Genomic DNA, 25,719 nt, shown 5'->3' with positions numbered 1-25,719 from the left:
ATATGATAGCCACAATTGGATGTGTGCTCTGATGGGCCTCTGATTTTCTAGTGCTGAGCCAAAGTCAGGAAGGCATTTTCATAAATATGTGCATCAGGCTAGGGATGGGGAAGAAAGTCATTTTGGTTTGCGTATAAAGGCGAACCTATCTAATTAATCCTTTTCTGAATGCAAAACAAAACACAACCATCTTTTGAATTTTGCAGTGCAGTTTTCTAGCCATGTAATGTGGGCAAAAATGTATATATTAGGGTAAAGTGTGCATAAAATATATACATTGGTGAAAATGACAAGCAAATCACTTGCACTTGTGTGCATTAGAGAAAAGTGCATAACAAAATGTGTAGATTAGGAGAAATTTGCACTGAACAGTTGATGCATATTCATGAGAACTTAAAAAACAACAACACCACACACAAACTGATATGGCAATGTGGAGAATTGGACTTAAGAATGGAAAAAACAAAAACACAGAAACCAAAATTAACAGAATCACCCATCCCTAGGCAAAACTGAGAGGCAGCATCTCCTTTCAGCACTTTGGTCCCAGAGATCATTGCAAAAGTGTTGAGCAACTGCCCAGTTATTATGGTGACGTGTGATTGACTAGGATGTGGCTTAAACAGAAGGCATTGACCTGTCCAACAGGTTTGAGTTAACCATGGGTGACATCAACAAGTATCTTAATCTCACGGGTTGCATTCATCCATTCACTGGGTGCTCTATAGCAGAGTTCTCAGGGTGGCCTACAAATAGACAGTAAGAACCCAGTGCCACGATGCCTCCACAGCCAGTACATGAAACTTCGCTGGTTGTGATCAGTAAATGAAGAATAACACTGAGGAAAACCAGCTGCCAATTGAGCAGCAGAGGTTTCTGTGTGCTGGAAATAATGGGTGTGCCGTCTAGCTGTGCTTCTGGTCCTGCCTGCTTTAATGGAGGCAGCCCCTATGACAGCGGGGGATCGTCGGCAAATGAAAAACAAGGATGACAGAGGGTAAATCATCCTTGCCAAGTCCCCTCAGGGACAGGGGGGATGGGCTTCACTTGCAGTTTGTCTCGGTACCTGGCTCTCACTCCAGCATGGACTGTGGGTGGCAGGGAGGCACTGAGTGCAAAAGCACTTTGCCTGGCAAAAACCCTCCTATGCCGCCATTAAGAAGCAGAGGTTTTCGGTTTAATTGGATCTTGGGGGAAATGGCGAAGATCTGCAACATGTTTTTCTAGTGAGACAGAATGGTTTCTAGCAGACTGCCACCTGTTCCGAAACATCGAAGCAAGGGATGGAGAGATAAGACCTCTGAGAAACTTCTAGATTAAGTTCTGTCCCAAGCCACGGTGGGAGAAAATAACAGCTGGGAAGTGAAAGAGACAACATCATATATGGGCAGAAGGGATCTCCATAGATATAGAAGTTTTCAGACGCAGGGCAGAAGAAAGATAATAGTTTGAGTTCCTCACTTAAAGCTTTATAAATTTATATATTGTAACATCACAAATGGAAATCATTAATTATGTAGCTTTTGACTAAGGGATTATTATTATAACTGAAATGTAACTGATATTAATTAAGATTATGGAATGCAGTGATTTAAGATCGGAAATGCACCCAAACCACCATGCAGGGAGCCACTTTAACTAAAATGTATTAACTGGAAGTTGATTGGCATTTTGATAAATGTATAATTTTGGAATTAATTGTTATTGTTATAATTTGGCTATTATTGGGAGGATAGTGAAAAACAAAAAATAATAATAGTATGCAGTGTGGCTGCAATCATTTGCAAGCAGTGACAATAAGGGAAGGATCAAGGAGCTTTTCAGAAAATCCCCACTGCTTTCAAGGTGAAAGTTGAACCTGGATGACATTCAGCTCAGCACCAGTTTACATCAATGTTTACTGATCCAGCAATTGATACATGTCCAGATCTGCATAGCTGGGTTGACGCACAAAAACATCAGTGGCAGACAGAATAGAAAGGACATTCAAGCCCTATATATTTCTTGCATTTGCATGCTGTACAGATCACAGTTAGAGTGGAAAGGGATTTTGCCCACTCACAAAGGTAATGGCTGAGCTCCCTATAATTTGCCAAGTTAAAAGACTGAACCATCTAATTTTGATAAGTGCTGCTTGAGAGAACCTGTATCTGCCCCCCAAAAGGGAAGGGTCATATCTCTGAAGCAGAGCATCTGATCTGCATGCAGAAGGTCCCACACTCAATCACCAGCATCCCTGGGAAATAATCCTGCCTGAAACCTAGAGAGTCACAGCTAGCCAGCACAGACAATACTAGGACAGAATGATCAATGGTCTGACTGGGTATAAGAAAACTTCCTATGATGTTCCTCACTCACTCTCCTTCACTGCTATTAAAGGTGTGCGAACCCTGTCCTCATTTCATTTGGTCACCCTACGGTTTAGGTTTGCTTTGATGTAAAAGGAAGCTCCTTTTTTAATCAACTCCCTGCTTTATGCTCATTACAGGAACGAACCTCACCACAAACCATTTCTGTCACTTCCCAGATGTTCATGCTGGGTTCCAGCTGTGGGCAAAGATACCTTGAGTCAACCTTTCATTTCTGTACTTCAAACACACAGGCTGTGTGAGAGCACTTCATCCTGACGTACCAATCCCCTATGTGCTGTCCGTAGTGGTCCAAATGAATGACGCTTAAGGGAGGGCAAGCAAGAAGACGCAGAGTTTTCATCGCTGGCATCGGAGGACAGGGCAACAAGACAGAGGAATGCACTGGGCAAAGGGATGACGGAACAAGAAAACTATCTCCCAGGAACAAGAAAAGAAAACAAGGGCTGTCAACAGCTTTGGCCGCAGGCTGAACTAGATTGGACCAATTCTGTGAGGATCCAAGCTTGGGCTGAGTTGCCCAGGCTGTTCCAGGGCTGCCAGGGGGCAGGGCATCAGGCAGAAAGGCTGCAGGGGTCTGCTTCACCAGTGTGTGTTCCCCACAGGGAATGTGCTGGGGAAGCAGAGCCTAAGAGACTGAGTCCTGTGGGGGGGAAACACCCCATTGGGGCTGGATCTGGGGTGAGGCAGATAGTCCCTGGGTCAGGTGGTGATAGTGGGGGAATGTGCACAGTGCTAGAGAAAACAAAGCAAAACTGAGGTGCCTGTGGAGGCTGGCTCATTAGGACAAATGGGCACTGCCCCAGCAAGCTCACTCTGCCCTCAGCCAATCCCTACCAGCCTGCCTTCTTATTTCCATCCTGTCCAGGGAGTGCCTCTGACTTCCTCCTCCTTAGCGTCAGTGTTGCCCCATGTAAGGAGGAGGATGGAGGCAAAGTTTGAATTAGTCGGCTCTGATTGAAATTGGCTCTGGCACCACTTCCTGCTGCTCTCTCTGCTTTCTGCCCTACCAGTCCCAAGAGGCACCAGCCATCACTGTGGGATGCTCAGTAACGATAGCAGAGGAAGATTGGTGTCAGGGAGGTCATGAGTTTACAGAGAGATGCAAAGCCTAGGAGCTGGAGATATTCTGCAGATAGAACTAGGGAGATACTATGGGACCTCTTAATCAATCGATGTTTTAAAATAAGGTTTTAAAGGGGGAAACAAGAGTTTTTTATATATAAAAGACCCATTTAGCATGAGAACAAATGAGCCCCATATCTGACTCAAGGCTTCAGTGAAAATCTCTGAAAAGCCTCCTTATTAGGCCTGAGAGGTCATTTCATCCAAGCCATGCTCACCTGCATTAATGGGGAAATGATCAGTGTTACCTACTAGTGTGTAGGAGTTGCAGAATTGGGGAAAACCAAGTCGTTCCCTGGAAGATAGCTCCATTTGCCAAGTTGATTCTGAATAGACACCAAGGGAATAAGGTAAAGGGACCCCTGACCATTAGGTCCAGTTGTGACAGACTCTGGGGTTGCGGTGCTCATCTCGCTTTATTGGCCGAGGGAGCCGGTGTACAGCTTCTGGGTCATGTGGCCAGCATGACCAAGCCGCTTCTGGCGAACCAGAACAGCACACGGAAACGCCGTTTACCTTCCCGCTGCAGCGGTACCTATTTATCTACTTGCACTTTGACGTGCTTTCGACCTGCTAGATTGGCAGGAGCAGGGACCGAGCAACGGGAGCTCACCCCGTCACGGGGATTCGAACCACCAACCTTCTGATCTGCAAGTCCTAGGCTCTGTGGTTTAACCCACAGCGCCACCCGAGTCCCATAAGGGAATAAGAGTACAAGCTAAAACACAACTCAAATAACACCTGAGACATAACTGATTGTGAAATGGGTCAAGGAAGCCACTTCTCCTTGGCCTCAGTCCCCTCCCTCCAAACTTTTAAAGGGGAAAATGTTATAACTATCAGTCATAATCTTCCACAATTTTGGGAGTTTCTTTGTGTGTGTTTTTACCAAGTCCCTGTAATCTAAATTGTCTGAATGTTCCTCCAAAAGCACAATCAAGGATGTGGATTGGGGAATTGCTGCTTCCACCGATGACTTAATTAATGCAAATGCGTATGAGAAAACCTTGCCATGATTATAGCCCCTGGATGCTCCCCCCTCCACTGAATATCAAGAATGCCTCCCATACCATTATATTGTAAAGTCAGTTGGAATTGCACATCTCAAGAAATTCCAAAAGCAAAACTGATTAAGCCATTTTACTGTGTATGTGTGTGTGTAGGGGGTTAGTTCCTATATTTGAGAGAGAGAGAGAGAAGTAATATAAAGGATACCCTAGCAGCAAGTGATTATTGCAGCTGGCATTATAATACCCAGAGGTCTGTGCACACAAGAAGCCGAAAATTTGTAATGAAAAAAACATTAGAAAACATTATCCTTTGTTGCCTTCAACAGAATCTTGGGGGAGCAAATCTGTTATACGATTGCTAAATTCCACACTCCCCCCACTCCTGACTAACAGAGCACTTACTTTCAAACTTGTTATTAGAAGGTTTCTTGGAAGCTGCATTTAATGCAGAATCTGGTTTAATTCTGCACAGAAATTTTAAAGGGCTGGTTTATTGTCCTCATGGGCTGTTGAAGCAGACAATATCAAAGCCACCTTTGCACTCAGTGGTCAACAACAATTCCACATGGCTGCAGCAGGAGCAGAAATGGGACATCAGGTCCCACTCCATCATCTCAACTGAGATACTGGCTGTCTTTTGACTCCTCCTATCCCTGAAAGGTTTCCATTCAATATGGTTACTATAAGAATCTGGTAACTTTAAGAACTGATGTCACCATCCCCCTTCCCTTTTGTGTCATGTATTTCAGTTTATAAGCCTGACACCATGTATTATTTTGTTCTTTATTTCATATACACCCCCACTTAGAAATATTTAGCTGCTTTAAAAATGAATCGTCATTCAAGTGTATTTAGGATTTAGTAGGCACATATGAAGTTGCTTTACAGAGTCAAGGGTTACATTACAGAGACAATATTTTCCTGGACTGTAGCACATTTGGCCTGTCTTATAAAAACACTCCTTCCACTTAGAAAGCTTGGAGGTCAAGTACAAAGGTTTGACTTGGCCATCATCCGAAAACAGGGCTGTGCATAGACTCCCTAGGCTGCCCTGTGGCAATTTGCCCTGTGCTGTCCTGAGGAACCACCCACCCCACCATGGATCCATCCCTACAATAATTTGGGGAAAGACTTTTAAGATACAGGTTTTAAAAGGTTGGGGAGTGCATGGCACCACATAGCATTGGCTCTTCCCGCTTATCAGCTATTAAGCAGGATGATCTAATCCTGCACAGTGCTGACTGCTGTTCCTTCATGAGTGGCATTCGAGGGAAGCTGCTCCCAAACAAGGAGGAGCCAGCACTGCACAGGATTGGATCCTCCTGCTTAAAAGCTGCTAAGGATCTGGTGCTGTACTCCATGGTGTTTTCCATCAGGTTTTCTTGCATGGTTTTCCCATCCTTCCTGTCCTCTTTTCCCTCTTGCTTGACCCCTTCCTACCCCCACCCCCAGCCACAGATTGCTCTGGGTCAATCCAACCCAACTTGCAGAAATCCATCATTGTGTGTGCCTGACTTGTCCAAGGCTCTTCAGTTATGTCTGTTTCGGCTGGGTCAAAACTTGTGCAAAGCCCTATTAGATGATGCTAGTTAGTGTGGAGAGATTTTTGCGTGAAGCGACAATCTCCCTCATCCTAATTGTTGTTGTTTAGTCATTTAGTCGTGTCTGACTCCTCATGACCCCATGGACCAGAGCACGCCAGGCACTCCTGTCTTCCACTGCCTCCCGCAGTTTGGTCAAACTCATGCTGGTAGCTTCGAGAACACCATCCAACCATCTCGTCCTCTGTCATCCCCTTCTCCTTGTGCCCTCCATCTTTCCCAACATCAGGGTCTTTACCAGGGAGTCTTCTTTTCTCCTGAGGTGGCCAAAGTATTAGAGCCTGTCCTTCTAGTGAGCACTCAGGGCTGATTTCCTTAAGAATGGATAGGTTTGATCTTCTTGCAGTCCATGGGACTCTCAAGAGTCTCCTCCATCACCATAATTCAAAAGCACTCATCCTAATGGCCACCGATAAAGAATGCTGTGTTAGTGGGTTTATTAACATCAGAGGAGCTTGCTGGATCAGGCCAATGGCCCATCTTGTTCAGCCTCCTATTCTTGTAGTCGCCAGACAGATGCCACAAGCAGAAATTGAGCACAACAGCAACTCTCTCAACTTGTGACTCCCAGCAGCTAGTATTCAGAGCCTCCAACAGTGAAGGTAGAACGCAGCCATCATAGCTAGTAGCCATTGGCAGTCTTCTCCTCTATGATTTAGTCTACTCCCCCTTTAAAGCCATCCAAGTAGGGGGTCATTGCTGCATCCTGTAGAAGCGAGTTCCTTAGTTTAACTATGCACTGTGTGAAGAAGTCCTTCCTTTTCTCAGTCCTGAATCTTCCAACATTCCACTTCATTGGATGTCCACAAATTATAGTGTTACACGAGAGTTCTGGCGTCTTAATTTTTTTCCTGTACTGGCAGGGGGTTGACTAGATTATATCTGAGGTCTCCTCCAAATTAATGGTTTCTACAATTCTATGAAATGAGACCACTGAAGAAAAAGGGAAGTGTTTCCACTTGATTATTCTGATTGTATGAAGTGGCTCCTAGAGGTCAGGATAGATTGCTCAGCAAATGGGACTGCCTGTCTGCAGGAAAAGATCTGAGGTTTCCTTCCATCCTCCTGACAAGCGATTTCCCTGAAATTGTAAAAGAGAAGATATGCTGTGGGACTGATAATTGAAAATAGTCTGGTGTCAAAAATGCTTGTCAGTTCTCCAGGTAGATAAAATTATACTGTATTGATATTTTATAACAGTTTTCATCCAACACATCTGAAATGGCTCCTTTCCTCCACCCCTCAAGCAGACAGAGGCTAAGCTTTAAAAAAAAAATACATCTGTCAGCAAGACTCACTATTCCAGCGCTCTTTCATAAAAAGGAGAGGAGAGAACCTTTTGGCTTCAGTCAAGCTAAGGTTATAGCCTGAGGACTGCCTTGAAAATGATGCTTTTCATACATTCTACCTTCAAAATGCAACCTGTCTAAAGAACTAGCATCTGTCAGGATCCTGCCGAAACTAGCTTGGAGAGATCTGAAGAGGAGGAGTGGGATCCTGCAGAGAAGCCCAGTGCTACTGAGCTTGAATGAATCCACTGGCAGAGGAAGAGGAGTGGGGGGGGAGCGCACCGCCCCCGGCAGCGTGATCCTGGTGGGGTGACATGCCATCTGCCCCCCCACCTGCGCTGGGCACCACGCCCCCGCAGGCGGTGCACCACACCCCCAGGACGCACACCAGGATGGCATGCATCGGGGGCAGCACGGCGATGTCACCCCCCCTCAGGAATGGCACCCGGGGCGGACCACACCCACCTTTCTCCACCTCTGTCTCCAGTACTGAATAGCAAGTGTGGGAGAGGGCCCAGTTATAAGCCTAGACTGTAAGCATGGGGGGAGGAATTTGATAAGGTTTGAATTCCAATGCAAACTGACCTGATTCTTACTTGCCAACACAATATGTGAATGCAAACCTAGCCATCCTTCTAAATCTGCACTTCTTCTGCATGAAACCAGGGTGCAATGGGCTTTAGTCCTGTCCCGTGGTGAACTAGGCTAGCACAGGTATTCTCCTTGGGGGCTAGCTCTCTATTTCAAGCATTCCTATCAAGGTGGCAAAAATTCCAGATGGCGGGGGGAGTTCCAGAAGAGCTAGAGTCTTCGGAAGCTGCCTTACACTGAATCAACCCATTGGCTCATCTAGCTCAGAACTGTCTGCACTGACTGGCAGCAGCTCTTCAGGGTTTGAGGGAGGGAACATTCCTGTCTGTACCTGGGGGTGCTGGGGATTGAATCCAGGATTGAATCCTCATGCAAAGCTGGTCCTATGCCACTGAGTTACAGCCCTTGCCCAGTTGAGGAGGAGATTGGGGAAAGGAGGAAAGCCGTAAAGCAGTTTAAAAGAGCACTAGCTCTTATTAACACACAATACAGCTTATTAACTGACCTTCCTCCCTCTGTGTTCCAGAGTACAGTCCCAGTGTATAGAAAACTGCCAATATCATAATGGGATTATGCACATCTATGGCCTGACATTACTTGGAATATACTGTGTACAGTTACAATCATATCACAAAATGATCAAGGGGATGGAGAGACCATCCCCCCTCCATGAGGAAAGCTTACAACATGTGTGGCTGTTTAGCTTAAAGAAAAGGGGAGGTAAGAGGGGACATGATAGAGGTGTATAAAATTATGCATAGTAAGGAGGAAGTGGAATGAAAAGCTTCTCAACCTCTTTCCTCCTACTAGAACCTGTAGGCATTCAATAAAGCCGAATGTTGGAAGACAAAAGTTTATTTAAAGTCCAATTGTTCAAAGTTTAAGTACTCACGGGTGCTTATTTTAGAAGCCAAATTGTCCCATGAAAAAGGCAGCGCTCTCCGGCAACGGCTGTGCGGCTTCGCTCCACAGAAATAGCAGTTGACTCACAGCACCGCGCCACTACCCCCTCTTCACTTCGGAGCCCGTTTGTGGGTTCCTTTGCGGGTTGGGGGGTGCTAAGGGTGCCCGCCGAGTCCCATGGTCACAGGCTTCATCCGCCTGTGATTTTTAGCAGGGTCCCCGCTTCGCCGTAGCGGAAAAGACCCGTTTCATGCAGAGCTAGTCCCTCCAGTTCAGAGGGAGTCCGCCATTACCGATGGTGCCACCCCGGAAGTCCTATTGATGCGTTTTCATTGCCTTCTTCTTGTGTTAATTTTTCCAGTTCAGGCATAACATCTGAACACAGCTTCATTAGTTTTTGTGGAAGTGCCACAGCTTAGGAGTGTATATGGTAACCCCATCCCATTGTCCTCATGCACTGCAATTATTATTATTATTTGTGGGGGAAGGGACTTCTATTGGCTACAATAGACATCTTCCTTCTTTCAGTGTGGAGAGGAGGTAGGGAAAATTGGGTCCTGTGGGTGCCTCTGCACTCGCAGATGTCATGTATGAGCACACAACTCATGAGCAGTTTTTTCATTTATATTTTCCTGACAATCTACAGGAGACTGGTTGGATTTATGAGGGAAAATGTGTGAAACTGCCACCTAGTGAAAATAGGCTGATACCAACAGATAGGATTGAGAGAATTTGGGGAGGACTTTTTCACCCAGCCCCATTTTTAAGGGGATTAGATAAATTCATGGATGTCATCAGATGCTAGTAGCCATCAAAGCTAGGTGGAACTGAGGGAATGTATACTTCAAGATACCAGATGAGTGATGATGATGATGATAAAAGTAGAGAACTGCTGCCCTCAGTCCTTTTTGGTGGGCTTCTGTCCACTTTTGGGAACAGACATCTGGCCTAGGTGGACCACTGATCTGATCCAGCAAGGCTCTTCTTATGTTTTTGTCCTTGAAGGGATGAAAAAGCTGTCCTTACTGAAATCCTTTCTCCTACACAACTACAGAGAAGCCGTGCTGCCCACTACACAAGGCCGGCCTACTGCTTTCTGTTCTGGAATCGTATCTGCACCACTGCCCTCTTTCATGAAGAATATCTTAACTGGATGAAAGGATGGCCCAACCACAAGAAACTGGAAATGCAATTTCCTTTTGGGCTTTGTTTTTGCAACAGAACAAGAACGTTTGTGTGTGTGATATTAGTAGGCACGGATGATAACAGATTTCAATTGGCTTTTTCCGTCTACTTTGTTCTTTGCCGAGAGACGTCTAAGAAGATGAAGGTCAGAAAGAGAAGGGGGGAATGACATAAGTGTGTTTGATGTTCTGCTTTACACACACACACAAAGGCGTGAAAGGAAACCCACTGGCTGCAGAGACAAAGAGAAATGAATCTGCTCTCTTCTCTGGCTGACCAGGTGGAAAATGTGTGCACTCTGCTTCTCCAGAGTTTCTTCTCAGCTCATCTGCTTTGACTTTGAATCTAGCAGAAGGACACTGCCCCGGCCACCATCTTAATCTATTGTCTTGATAATGAAAACCCATCATTTGCAACAACGGCTTTGTAACTTTTTCAGCGGCTGTGCTTAAAATAAAAACAAAAATGGTGAGCTGCATTTTCCCTGACGTTGGTGCTCAGAGCAGCTTCTTTCTTTATTTTTCATTATTCAAGAGTGTTCTGTCCCACCCATCTCCCATCTGGAGCTCAGAGCAGCTCACAATCAATAGATAAACAGTAATAGTAGTAGTAATAAAGCCATAAGAGGTGAGAGGGTGTGGCTTAGTGGTAGAGCTCCTGCTCTGCATGTAGAAGGTCCCAGGTTCAATCCCTGGTATCTTTATTTCAGGCAGGGAGAAAACCCTGTCTGAAATCCTGTACTGTAAGGTAAGTGTAGATAATGATAAGCTACGCAGATGGGTCAATTGTCTGACTTGGTAGAAGGCAGCTTCTTATGTTCCTAACAGCAGCAATGCAAATGCAAAAAAAATTGGTCAACCCACAACAAAAAGAAGTTTATACAAATGTCTGGCCAGTATAAAAATATCTACAGTACAAATATCCTTGTAAAAATGGCATGTGTTACCTCCGTCCCTCCATCTTCACTACCCAGACACATAAGCAAATAGCTGCATCTTCAAATTGCAGTACTTAATATATCCTGCAGCAGTTTAGCTAAACTGTAGCAGTAGAGCAAAAAATAAAATAAAAGAATGTACAACAACTACAACAGAATAATCAGCTAAGAGCAGTGAAAATACAACAAATAAAACAGGAGAAGCAGTATCAATATGCCTCTCTATAGAATAAAAAAGTAAGAATGTCATCATGCAACCCCCATTGGAGGATTTGTTGTGCCTCATCACAATCCTGGATTTGCATGAAGTCAGGATGAAACAGCGGAGCAATAGTGAAGGCAGGTTGTACAACAACAACAGTGGTCATGGCATGGGAGCAAGAAAGAAGAGACATTGAGAGGGGGGAAGTGGCTGATTTAAATAATGGCAGAGGTTTGAATAAAGCTGATGTGGAGGCATACAGAGAGGTCCTTATACGAATATAGGAGGGCTGAGCCAAAATTGTGCTTCAAAATCTCCACTCTATTTTCAGGCAGTTAAATTGTGTGTGTTGAGGGGGCGGAGAAAACTTTGCTATACAGTTGTACCTCTGGTTACGTACTTAATTCATTCCGGAGGTCCGTTCTTAACCTGAAACTGTTCTTAACCTGAAGCACCACTTTAGCTGCACCGCCGCCGCGCGATTTCTGTTCTCATCCTGAAGCAAAGTTCTTAACCCGAGGTACTATTTCTGGGTTAGCGGAGTCTGTAACCTGAAGCGTATGTAACCCGAGGTACCACTGTACATAGATTGAACGAAAAGTGTCAGGGATAGGTGAGATGTTTTGGGAGGGTTTGTTTCACATTTTGATGCCAACCTACCTAAACTATGCTTCTCAAAACCAATCTGCAAAATGAAACACAGCTATTCCTCAAAATCCACACTTCTCCCAAATTTATGGTGCAGTGAAAAATGCAGACAAAAGGCATACAGGCATGGAAAAATGGCCTGTATTAGTGAAAATATTGTGCAAAATGCATTATATTCTGGAAAATCATTTGCGAGATGTATATAAACACATGCACTATTTCATGTGCCCCTCCCCCATTTTAAAAAATCTGTTGTAGAAAAAGGGAGAATTGAATTTAAGACAGGGGAAAAGGAGAAATGGAGAGAAACCAAAATCGAGAGATTCAGCTAGTGTTAGTACATGATGATGTATGAAGGAAGCAATGGGCTAAGAATGGAGGAGTGGAAGGAGTTAGGGGTCAGGCCTATTCTTTCCTTCAACAACATTAAGTACATAAGAAGAGGCTGCTGGATCAAGCCAATAGCCCATCTAGCGCAACCAGACATTAGAACACTATTAAACAATATTAAAACTGGATCCACTGAAGTTCTCTGAAGTTCTCCATCCTATTTTCAGATTGTGAAATTGTGGGAGTGGGGGGATGGGGAAATAGTTCTGAATATTCTCTGAATAGGGGTGACATTTCTTCCATCGACTCCCAACAAGAAGAGTTCAAAAGCAGACATTCTCACGCAACGTATCAGCAAATTCTTTTCTGAGGAATTCTGGCCCAGCTCAACAAGACCTGCCTTATTCTGAGCCACATCGCCAGTCCATCTAACCCACTGTTGCCTGCTGTATTTTGCATCACAGTATCACCTTCCCAAGTTTATGGGATCCAGAGAACAGAAACCAGAGTGGGGGGGGGGTTTCAAAATAAATAAAAAATAAAGAAAATGTCAAGTGAGGGAGAGTTTATTCCACTCTCACTGTTGCTCAATATCTGCTACATGAGATGATAGGTTCATTCTGCCTTGTGATAGGGCCACCCCTGGCTATGTCCCAATGCCTGGAGTCACTGTGCTAGGGGGCTTTCTGAGAGTTGGCCCAGGGATAAGGTGAACTACTTGCAGAAGTCAGCAACCTTGACTGCTTCAGCAAGTCCTCAATATGCTATTTGTAGTCCATTTGTTATATTGACTAACATTTGGAGTCAAAATTAGGAAGCCAAGGCTAATGACCAGCCCAGAATGTATTTCAAGGTTGGCTACGCCTAAAATTGAATTCCTTGCATCTCTATTTAGCTTTTCTTGGGTTTTAAAAAAATAAATCCGTCCTTTCCCCCCTCTCTTTTCCATCCTAATTAGCCCTCCTCGGTGAACAGGGACTGACATTTAAAATTAGCTCTACTGAAACTAGGTGTACCTTAACACAGCTTCCCCAAGCCATTCTTCCAGTGAATGGCTGGGCGAAAAATCGTAGTGAATATGTCAAGCTCTCTTTTTAATGGTTAGGTGTCTGTCAATATTCATGTCAATTTCATTCATGGAAGGTGCCCTTTCTGCAAGACAGTAGGTCTCAGGCTGAGTGCAGCAGCACAATTAGAGCGCCACAAGAGAGGGCTGTAAGACGGTGCCTTGGAAAATAAAGTTATAAAGTTGGCAGAAACCCATCACTCTATGCTCACTGGAGCAGGCAGACCCTTCCTAATGCACTGGTTAGAGATTGGGAAATCTGTCAATTTGGAGTTCTCTCATTTCCCCATTTTTTCCAGTATTAAGGTCAATGCTCCACATTCTCATCAGTCCATAACTATTTTTTAGAAAAAAAACAAACCTTCATGAGAATTCATTAGCTTTTTAATGCATTTTTTCCTGATATACACATTTTTTTGTATGCAATCTTGCATCATATACAGATTTTAGCAAAGCAAATTTGTACATTTGTATATTGTTTTCACTAATATGTGTACTTTGATGCACATTCTATCCTAATATATGCATTTTTGTACACATTCTTTTGTTAGAGTATTAAATTCCGAAGTAAGAATTTCAAAGGATGGCAGTGCTTTAAAGGGTTCACATATGGTTCACATATTTGATACCATATATTTTTTTAATTGGCCCTTGACACGGAGAAACACAAATAGTTTAAGAACAACACAACATGCCGTGGGACATGCAATGTTAGGAATATAATTAAAAGATATAAAAACCTATTGGATACGGCAAAAATTAAAAGTTGTTAAAGTAGTGGAAAAGGCTGGGAAGTTGAAACGGATATATACAGGACATGCGGCAAGAGGCAATTCAGACCGATGGGGGGGGGACATTGCTAGTATGAGGACCCTACAATTTTAAAAGACCAAGGGAGTGGTCACCTATGCAGTGTGTGGATGATCTAAAACAGCAAGGCTGTTTAACAGAAAATGATGAGGAGAGAATGTCTCTGTTGACTTGCATAGGAGAGAGGGTGGTGGTAGAAACAACAGCAAAGACCCACGAATCACTGTGACTGAAGTTGCCAGAGAAAACAATTCACTGTGACCGAGAGCTGTCAGTTATAATGAAACACCCCCCTCTCATCTTTCCACTCTCTCCCCCAGGAGTGCCAGCTTGGCCTCATGACCCTGAGTGCCTGTGGCCATGGGTCCCATGCAGCATGCATGGCCCTGGTGCTGACATTTGTGGGTGCCCAGCCCTTTCATGGGGAATTTCGGGGGTGCTTGAGCACCCGGAGCCCCAGGGAATCAGCACCTATGCTCTCCCCACACAAGGAGAGATTCTTCCTAGTTAGCTTTCTTTCATTTTCTTTAAAAAAAAAAAGATTGCAGCAGTCACTTTTAAAATGTCACATTTTGTGGGCAGCCAAACTGACTAAGTGACTTGGAGCATTAGGGAATTTCTGATCCTATCTGAGACTTCTTGTTTACAGTGCAATTTGACTTGAGAATGTGGACAGCTCACCTAAATCACCGCAACTGATCTCACTGGAGCGACAGTGTGGTGTAGTGGTTAAGAGCGGTAGTCTCGTAATCTGGTGAACCGGGTTCGCTTCTCCGCTCCTCCACATGCAGCTGCTGGGTGACCTTGGGCTAGTCACACTTCTCTGAAGTCTCTCAGCCCCACTCACCTCACAGAGTATTTGTTGTGGGGGAGGAAGGGGAAGGAGAATGTTAGCCACTTTGAGACTCCTTCGGGTAGTGATAAAGCAGGATATCAAATCCAAAGTCCTCTTCTCTTCTTCTTCTTCTTCTTCTTCTTCCTCTTCCTCTTCCTCTTCATCTTCATAATTTGGGAAGTAAAAGGCTGATGTGGACCCCTATTAACAGACCCCTGTTTTGGAAAGCTCTGGAGTAGCAGCTAAGAACATGGGCCACTGTATAGTTAGTTTGAAAAGCTTTCCCCTTTCTATGGTACCTTACACCACAGAAACAATAACTCGACTTGCTATAACTAGCTTACTGCTTTGCTATATTGACACCTCCCCCATACATGCAGACCATTCACTCTGTTGGACACAGTTTGGGTACTTCCTTTAAAGCTCCAAACTGCAGGGAAATAAGGGCTAAGTCAAGAAATCCACCACTGATGCATAAGGCTAAACTTGCTTCAGAGGCTCCAAAAGACCCAAAATAAATCTACAGGTATTGTGAGAAATGAGCCCCTTCCTGCGTTTCCCAGGTATGATTGACATTTAGGAGACTGCTTGTATGAAAGTGCTGAGTGGCCTAGCCATTGTCAGAAGGGAGAAGAGAGAAGGGATGCTTTGGTTCATTTTGAATCCTTTTCTTATTTTTCTTCTTCGCTGCTGGAGTATTGTTCATAGAAAAGAATAGCAAAATCCCGAATTTCAGTATAGCTGTTATTGAGCATTAGTTATTCTGCCCAGAACAAAAGGAAGAAGCAGAGACAGCAGTTCATGTTCTTTCTCACTCAGGGCTTCCTTTCAAGAAATACCCTACCAATGCAGTTCTGCAAAAGAGCCGAGTATTGTTACATCCGTATTGCCAGCTTGGGGGATGGAGAGAGAGCAGTGTATGGGAATGCTGCAGTATTCTCCAGCGCTGCTATACGATCTCCTGCCACTTATTTGCTTTTTAAGGAAATGTAGTTGGGGGAGAAATTCAGACCAGTTCACATTTTAATGGTATTTTACGCAAAACCACGTTTTCTGAAACAATACACAGAATGAAATGCAGTTGTCCTTCAGCATTCGCACTTCTCTGAATTTTGCAATGCAAAATTAGAGGAAATTAGGGGAAAGTGCTCGTAAAATGCATTAGTAAGTGAAAATAACACACAAAAGTTCATGATATTACAGAAAATTGCTTTCAAAAATGTATGCATTAGGAGAAATGTGCAATAAAATGCTGGTGATTTTTTAGGGGAATATTTTTTATAAACATCACAAACTGCTGCAGGAATGTAGCAAACTGAACTTAGAGACTGGAGAAATGAGGAACTGAGAGGAACTGAAACTGGCACATTTGCCCATCTTTAGATGTGGGGAGGAGGCTGTGAAGCTGATTGCAGCAGCATTTCTGGGGTGGAATGAAAGGGTGAAATGGGGTAAGTAATTACTTTCCCATTCATGCAGGAAAGGAGGCGAGGACCTGCAGGCAGAGATGGAATGGGATTTGAAAAGGGGAAAGGGAAATCTTTATCACACACCCCTTCCAGTGATGCTTCTTCAGTAAACTTAGCAACCCCCACCCCCCCAACTAAGCTTTCCTATTTAAAATTCCACTAAACAACCATGTATTAATCCCTGTGTTCTTAAGCAGTACTTTACATGCTGCACCAAAGGTCCTAATTCTCACCCCACTCATATTTCATCACTTTATGCCAATGGGTGGTTTGGTTTCAAATACCTCTACAAAATAGACCTTGAGTCTCAGCAAATACCTGTTTATTTGTGTGTTTGTACAGTCATACTTATAGGCCAAACGTCACCAAGCAGTCCCAGGGCAGATTACAAAAAGATCACAATTTAGTTCAATTGCTCCTCTCAGACTCGCTCGCAACCCAAATCCAGCATTCAGCTACATACTCCATTTAATTAATTACAAAAAATAAATTAAATCACAGGGGACAACAAGGCGAATAACATAGTCTCTTTTTTTGCAGAAAATGAACAGCAGTGGAATGGAAACAGTCCTGCATGTGACAAATACAGAGTGGGATGGCAAATGATGCCATCTTACATCCCTATCCTCAAGACTCTTAGAAATAACGAGGCAGGTTTGATTCCTACAGGTGCTGCAGGTTGTCTTACTTTCATACACACCATGATCTTAATCCCCAGATCCACTCCACCCTCCACTGCCCATCCCAGTTATAATTTGGAATGAATAAATAAATGAAGCCTACAGTTTTAATTCTGAAAGAACCTGTGTGTCAGGTACCCAAAGAACCTGTGTGTCATTCATATGGAACTCACCATATCATCAACAAGAATAACTCTGTTAACACAACAGGGAGAGGGCTTTTCCCCCCCCCCCTTCTAAATGTGCTTTGCCTCTCTCATCCTCCCAGGTTTCAAATGAAGCGATTTGGACAATTCCTTACAGAACATTAACAACTCATTCAAGCTGCTTTACAGAGTCCTGGAATCGATTCACAATGCAAAGCCTCTTCCATAACATTGGCACAGAGAATGACGCAGCGCCGATAACATATGAACCCATGAATAGCTTGGCTTGAGATTACCGCTTGCTTTGCATGTCTACAACCTGACCACAGCCAAATCCTCTCAACAAAAGAGTGAACTGAGAAAGGATACCTGGCTTTTTGTAGCAGTACAAAAGATTGCAGAAGCTGTTCTAGACTCTGATATTGGTGGATTTGGGCCCATATTTCAAGAGTCTTAAGGTAAGAAGCTGAAGTAGCTTAAGGTAAGAAGTGCTTAATCTAAAGAAACTTTCCTTCAGATCACTCCATTTTGCTAGGTTCTTACTGCTTTGAGTGTATATTCTGCTGGAAGGCAATGCAAAGTTTCTGCGGGGCTCTGATCAGAATCATCAGTTGCCCCAGACTACAAAGGGTGCAATACTCTAGTCTATTTGGTTCTACCCATCAGCACCGGACGCCAACAGCAGCTGAGAAATTGGGTAGCCCTGAGCCTAAATGAATTTTCTCACCTCACTGCCCTGTTTGCAAGTTGCAAACACCACCAGGACAGCCCATGGTCTTCCTGCACCTGTCAATGATTACTTTTGCCAAAGGCTGTGGCTGAGCTGGGATGACTCCCCATGGCATGAAGACCTGTGGCTCAAGAGAGAGAAACACTGGTCGAGATTTTCAGCCTTTTGAAAGAACCCTCAAGGGAAAAGGGGGGGAAATCAAGACCAAAGTTGCAAATGAGATCAACATTCCATGGAAATGGTAGTGGTGTCTCAGATTATATGAACATCATAATGAAGGACTAGGAACATAGGAAGATGATGTATACTGAGTCAACCATTGATCCATCTAGGTCCGTTTAGCTCACAGTTGCCTATATTTCTGGGGTTTCAGACAGGGGACATACCCAGTCCTATCTATGGAGACTGAACCTGGTCTTTCTCCATGTAAAGCCACATGTTCTACCATTGAGCTACAGCCCTGCCCCACTCCACATCCTTGGTACACAATCATACCCACCCAGACAGCATGGGTCCAAATGCTCTGTGATTTTAGATGTAGGTCTAATGTTTAGATGCTTATTTGGAAGTGCTGCCAAGAACTTAGCTGCTATGGTGCAAGTATGGTCACATAGGAATTAAAACAAAAATAGCTCTCAATCTTGATAGCAGATTGGAAGGTACCGAATATCCAAGGGATCAAGGGGGGCTGTCATCAGTCCTCCCCCTAGCCCCATCTCTTATTGATCAATAGCCCAACACATTGGCATTGCATGGGAGGCTGGGGGAACTATTGCCCCAACAATGTTTTTTTGTTTGTTTGTTTGTTTGTTTGTTTGTTTGTTTGTTTGTTTGTTTTTGAGGGGGCACAACCAGGTGCCTCCATGACAGGCTCCCTTGTTGAGGCCAGAGCCATAGGGCAGGAAGCTGGGGCCGGGACAGGCCTTTGAGGCCTGGCTCAGGTAGATGAGTGAGCAGTGAAGGCAGCTTCTTTGTGCAATGGCCCAATGCCACCAGGCAGCCACATCTCTCCTCTTGGGTCAGGTCTGACCCCGGGGCAGAGAGGCAGAGAAGAGGCGATGGCAGCATTTACTGATCCCAGCCTTGAGGCCTGACCCCAGCCTTGCAAAGCCATGCAGGGCTGTCAGGGTGGCCTGAGTGCACCCTTGAAGCAGTGGTGAGCTATAGCCACAGTGTGCTCCCTCCATGAGACATATGCTCTGCCGCTGATCCAACAGAGGCCATCCCGATTGGCGGTGGTGGCTGGTTACCATTGGGGCTGGTGAGGCTGCATGCAGGGTAGCCAAAAAGAGGTTGCCCCGGAGCCAATCACATCCACAGCATACTCGTTCCAGTTTCCGTCCCCATCCTCTTCCCTACATGTGGCAGCTCTGAGACTAAGGAGGATGAAAGTGGCAGGCAGTGCCAACCCTGGGATGGTATGTAAGTAGGAAGGCAAACAGACAGGACAGAGGTTGATGGAACAGTGATCCATTTGCCCGAATGGACCAGACTCCACTGGCAACAGGTTTCAAGATAACAAGCGTCAGAAAGAGATCGAGGGGCTGTTCCCCCGCCTCCTAAGCTCTGGCTACATGCTGGACACACAAAAGAGCCTCTGTCTCCTTGGCAACAAAATTCCCTGTGACGTCAGTGTCGGCAAAGTTTCCCTTCATCAGACCCCTGCAGCTAAGGGAATAAGCTTGAAAGATACCATCCAAGATATTTTTCTTCTTATTTACATTTGTTAAAAGAAAGGGTTGTGTGAGGGGAGGAGGGAGAGGGATGAGCCATTCGTCCTCTCCAAACGAGACAAAAAAAGACCAGTGTGAATAACCAACATGGCCCTCTCATTTTCCCCATATGTTCCTAGGTATTAAAAGCAGCAGGGGTCATTATGAGCAACTCGCTTAACTTCCTGTCTTGGGCAGAAGAGAATTTTCACACAGCTATCCCTACACTTAATGGAAATTGCTCCTGCAAGGCTGTGTGTTTTCTTGGTTGCCTGGCTTGACGTAGCTCATTTAAAAGCATTTTTCCTTTTTGTAAGGCACAGCTGAAGAACATACAGATCACAGGCCATTACGTGGACAGCCAAAAGCTTTTTATGTATTCTGGGAAGGAGTGGAAGAATCCCAAATTAATCTTCTCATGTTTGTTTGCTGGTTCGTTCATAAGCATGTAATTACATACTGACATATACACAGCGCATTTGTATGCCATCTTTCATTTTGCAAAACTCCTAAGGCAGCTCACAGACTAATCAAAACAGTTTCAAATGCAATAAAACACAATATTAAATCAGGGGAACCACTAAAAGGACAACCCACCAATAAAACCATCAGAATCAGGAAAAACAAAACAAAGCAAGTAATGCCAGATGCCAGACTCAACCTACCTAAGGTTTCCAGCATTCTCTTACCTTCAGACACTACCTGGTGTGTCCCTTGTTACCAAGGCTTGGGTACCCATCACATCACAAGACCCTTAATTTATTTTCTGTAGTAAAGCTGATCCTCCCTCACAGTTCAGGTTTTCCCCCTCCCCCCTTCCTGGCTTGTCACTGGGCTAAACAAACCCCAGAGTGGTTCCTTTGTCACATATGCAACTATACTTTTGTCTCTGTCCTCTCTTTTCTCCCCTTCTTGCTTCTCAGGTTACACCTTCCTCGTTCTGTCAACTTCCCTGCCTCACTTTCTTCCGAATGCTACCCCCCAGCCCCTATGTTGTCACGTTGCTTCAGTTCCAGCCTGCAAATTTCTCTCTCCAATTGGGCTAAGGGAAGAGCCATGCAGTGAGCTATGGTATATCCCTTGTCCTCCTGACCCCAAGTTACCAGTTACTGATGAAATGCCAGAGTTCGAGACAAATAAATCTATAAGGTCTTCCCCCGACACCAGAAAGACACCAGATAAGGCCATGCTGGTTGGGGTTGATGGGAGCTGGAGCCCAGTAACATCTGGAGGGACACAGGATCCCCTCCCCTGCTTTAGATTGCTGCAGTGGAATGTGAATTCCCCAGTCCTATTTGCTATTTCATTGCTACTGCAATTCAGTTCACAGAAGGGTAGAGACTTTCACTTCTCTTCTGCACCTAGAGACCTGTGGGGGTTTAGTTCTTTGGTAAGTAAAGGCTGCTTCCACCAGTGACATTAGTGGCATGACATTGAAGGCATTCATCTTCTGTCCCTCTTTTGTCCCCTGACTCCCTATCCAGCTGCCAACAAATCAGTGCTGAATAAAGATCCAGGATTAAAGGGCTAGACAGGCAACTACAAAGGAGCATATCCATGGCCAACTGCTCTCCAAGCATTTGCTGTCAGAGGTCTGGAACACACACATGCTCGCGTACTTGAAGGGGCTTCACTTACACCAAGCCAATATAAGGCTGTTTGGGTGAATGGTTTCATCTGGACTGCCTGGCATCAAGACAGAAAACAGGGAGTCAAATTGGACCAGGTATCAAACTGCTCAATTACTGCATGGGTGTTTCTAGTGCAGCCACACCTTCCATCCAGTTCTAGTGGTGTTTCCTTGGCTGGACAACTCCCTGCAGCTTCAGCAACCTTGCCATAGATTGACTTCTTGACCTGTTGTACTGGTTGCTGTCCTTGCTGGCACGATGAGGAATACAAAGCCTTATCATTCTAGACTGATGGGATGGGATACTGCTAATTGGAGAAGACAGTAGAAGAGTTCCTATAACTCCATGTGACCAGGAGCAAGCTCGCACCACAGACATGACCCCGGCGCATTTGAGAGTACCATGAAGGGGTGCTACATGCACACAAATTTATGAACATTGTGCTCCTCCACACTCTGTGAAAACCAGGGTTCTCAGTAACATCCAGTAACCCAGGACTGAATGTAGCCCTCCACACCTCTCTATCTGGCCCTTAGGTCTCCTTCCAGATCACACTCGCTCCCAGCCATACCTCCTCCTGGCTCTGCTTTGCACCCCACATTTTTGCCTGGCTGGAATGTGCCCTTGAACACAGCATCTTGCTTCCCTGGATGGTGGATAGAAAGAGACATGTGAGTGCACAAAAGGATTTCCCCCCCCCCATTTTGGTTTCTGGTGCTACTCACCTTTGGCACAAATCCCTCATATATGTGGCCAGAAGGAACGTAGGTCTCCAGCTGAAAAGTTTACTCAGCCCTGAAAAAAACCCTATGTATCTGTCCACACACCATGATCCTTCACACTAACGCCAAAACTTTGGCAGATGAGGAGAGTAGCCAGCACATACAGAGATGTGCAGGTGCTGTGGGTGATAGCCATGATCGTATTAACTCCACATACTTGTGAATGCACAGGAGAGGTCATGTGAGCCCACTTCTAAGAAGAGAAGAAGAAGAGTTTGGATTTTATATCCCGCGTTATCACTACCAAAAGGAGTCTCAAAGCGGCTGACACTCTCCTTTGCCTTCCTCCCCCACAACAAACTATGAGGTGAGTGAGGCTGAGAGACTTCAGAGAAATGTGACTAGCCCAAGCAGCTGCATGTGGAGGAGCGGGGACGCGAACCCGGTTCACCAGATTACGAGTCTACTGCTCTTAACCACTACACCACATTGGCTCTCTAAGTATTGAGCTAGCTAGGCCAATGCTCCAAACCAATACAAGGAAAGCTCCCAAATGCTCACTATTATAGGTAGGTGTCCTGTTGTGAACGGGCCACAGGAGGCAGGGGGTTGCATCCTCCAAGTGCATTGATCAGGTTGCATTTCTACCATCCTCTGAGGCAGTGCACCACAAGGCAGACTGGAAACAACAAGCCCACATGCCATGTAGCTCCCTTTCTGCTGCTCACCTTCACTGTCTGATCCATTCAAGGCAAGGCCAAGTGAAGAGGAAGAGCATCTGTTTGCAAACCAAGCCAGCTGCCAGGTGTGTGGAATCTTTCCCCTGCTCATCGACAAGAGATGTTCTGATGGGGCCAGGATGAAAGCAGGTGACAGTGCAGCATGGCCTCGTCAGTCTAGCGTGATGCATTGCCGTCAGGGTTGCCGGGAAACAAAGTATTTCTAAACCAGTGAGGCAATTCAGGCTCGCATAAAAAAAAGAAATAATAAAAGTGAGGTGACGAGTCCGGCTCCCTGATCTGTCGATCACGGTGATTTACTGTAGCATTTCCAAAGTGCCGGGAGCTTTACTGTCATCACTATGATCCCCACAAAATCCTGGGGCTCGTGATTAATTCTTCAAGCAGCACATCATTAATGTGCAGAATCTGTGGCCACAAGATGTAATGTCAGCCAGTATTGTTTATTATTTATTTATTTACTTTATTTATAGGATTTGTTACTCATCCTTCACCATAAGGTTCCAGGGCAGGCTATGACAATATAATAATAAAATGTTGAAATCAGTTAAAACAATTTACATCAGAGGAATTGGGAGGGGAGGGTGTCAGGAGCTGGAGTCAGAAACAGGTCAGCAATAAAACACCAGTGTCAGTGAAGTTAACTCTTGCTGTGGTCACAACAACTCTTCCCAGTAGGTCTTGCCCCAATGAGACAGCTGTGAGGACTGAAGGTCCCCGCCGTCCCACAGTTCCCTACAGCTGCTCCTCTCCTGGGTCCTTCACCAGCAACCTGAGGCTCCTTTGTCTGATCTCTCTCTGCTCTGTCCTCTTCATTCCTCTTGGTGTTCTGGGAGATCAGGAGGAAGGGAACTGGTCTCAGTAGGAGGGGGAGACTCCCTAGATTATTCAGCAGTCTGTCTCCACTCTGCCTCTTGGCTCCCCTCCTCACCAGCCTCTGCTTCTGCCTCTGCTGCTGGACTGCTCTCTGTCACAGCCTCCTCCTGCTCACTAAATCCTGTTACCTCCTTAACACCTCCTCCCACTTTGCCCCCTCTTCTCCCTCTGACCACTCATCATCATCCCACCACCCATTCCATAGCTCTTCTTCCCTTGGGAGTGCCCAGCTGGTGCCTCCTACCACTCCTTGGCATCCAGCCAGCCCCTTACAGCAGGATCCAAAATAAGATAGCTTAGCTGGATTGAAAAGAGGCTTATGAAATTCAGATACATCATGGGAGACTGCTGACCACATGTTCCAGCTGTTAGGTTCACCAGTCTCAGTGCTGTTGAGCTGCATCCATCTGAATGCACAAGTTTTCACCCTAGAGTGGAAACATCACAAGGTTGGGGAGAGGGGCATTATATTATTGCATTTGGGAGTGACAGTCTGACTTTCTCCCAGCCTCTTACTCACCTTTGGCACCCACACAGAAGCAAGAACATAAGAAGAGCCTGCTGATCAGGACAATGGCCCATCCAATCCAGTAAGCTGTTCTCAGAGTAGCCAACCAGATGCCTGTGGGAAACCTGCAATCAGGACCTGAGCGTAAGAGCACTCTGCCCTCCTGTAGTTTCCAGCAGAAGGTATTCAGAAGCATTACTAACCATGGAGGCAGAGCATCGCCATCTTGGCTTGTAGCAATTAATGGCCTTATCCTCTATGGATTTGCGCAATCTTCTTTTAAAGGCATCCAATTCAGTGGCCATCGCTGCCTCCCCACAGGAGCGAGCTCCACAGTTTAATTATGTGTTAGGTGAAATAGGACTTTCTTTTATTGCTAGCTGCTGTGGGAGCAAGTTCCATAGTTTAACTATGTGCTGGGTGAAGAAATAATTTCTTTTATCCATCCTGACTCTTCCAACAGTCAGCTTCATTGGATGTCAATGAGTTGCTAGTGTTACGAGAGATGGAGAAAAACTTTTCTTGCTCCACTTTTTCCATGCTATGCATAATTTTATAAACTTCAGTCAGGTCACATATTACTCACATATTTTTCTCTTAAATGAAAAGTTCCAAACTCATAGGTGAGTCATTCAATCCCCCTGAGCATTTTGCATTTCTTTCTTAATTTTGATGTAATAAAGGGGAATCTGCTGAGAAGCGTCTGCTTTGCTTTGCTTTACTCTTCCATGGGACCTTCAGTATTTCCAAACCTTAACGCATCAATGAGGCCCCCGGAACCACAATTTTCCTCTAACCCAGTGCCCTCCAGATATTTTGGACCACAACTATGTCAAGGTTGCTGGGGCTGGTGGGAATTGTGGTCCAAAACATATGGAGGACACAAGGTTAGGGAGAGCTTCTTTATGCCAATTTCTGTCCAAGCAGCCTCCAGTTTGCGTCAATAGTTTGTCTTTCTTCCTGTCACCCGCTCGGGAAGGGATACAGCATTGCCATTTGACTCTGCAAGGTCAAATTGGAGAAGAGCCATAGCTCAGCAGTAGAATATCTGCCTCGGTTGCAGAAGGTTCCAGGTTCAGTGCCCAGCATCTCCGGTTAGGACTGGAAATGTCCCCTGCCTGAAACCCTGGAGAGCCATAGCCAGTCAATGTAGACTATACTGAGCAGCGGTGTAGCGTGAGTTGTCAGCACCCGGGGCAAGGCAAGTAATTTCCGCCCCCTAACCCGGGGCAAGGCAAGTAATTTGCACCCCCCCTAACCCCTAACCTGCCGATCTGAGGTGAGTTGCCGCTGGCGCTGCCGCCCAAACCACGCCGCTTGCCTGGAGGAGGAGGGGGGCAGAGAGGCGAGGAAAATGCAACATGGCCCAGCAGCTGCAGCGGAGGCGGGGCTGTGAGGAGGGGCTGCCTGGCGCGTCCTCCGCGGCCCTGACACGTGGGGCTGAGAGCCGCTGCCTGCCGGACGCCTTCAGCCCGGGCGCGCGCACAGCTCGTCGGTTCCACGAGACATGGAGCTCTGCTACAGCCTGCGCCGGAGGCTCTTCGGTGACTCCGGAGGCAGCGAGCGCGCGCCCCCAGATGTTGCGCCCGGTGTGGCTGGCCCCC

Source organism: Podarcis vaucheri (genome assembly GCF_965113315.1).
Source record: "Podarcis vaucheri genome assembly, chromosome: 7".
In the NCBI taxonomy this organism is placed as follows: Eukaryota; Metazoa; Chordata; class Lepidosauria; order Squamata; family Lacertidae; genus Podarcis; species Podarcis vaucheri.
The sequence above is the reverse complement of the archived record's forward strand: the minus strand, read 5'-3'. Positions refer to the sequence as shown.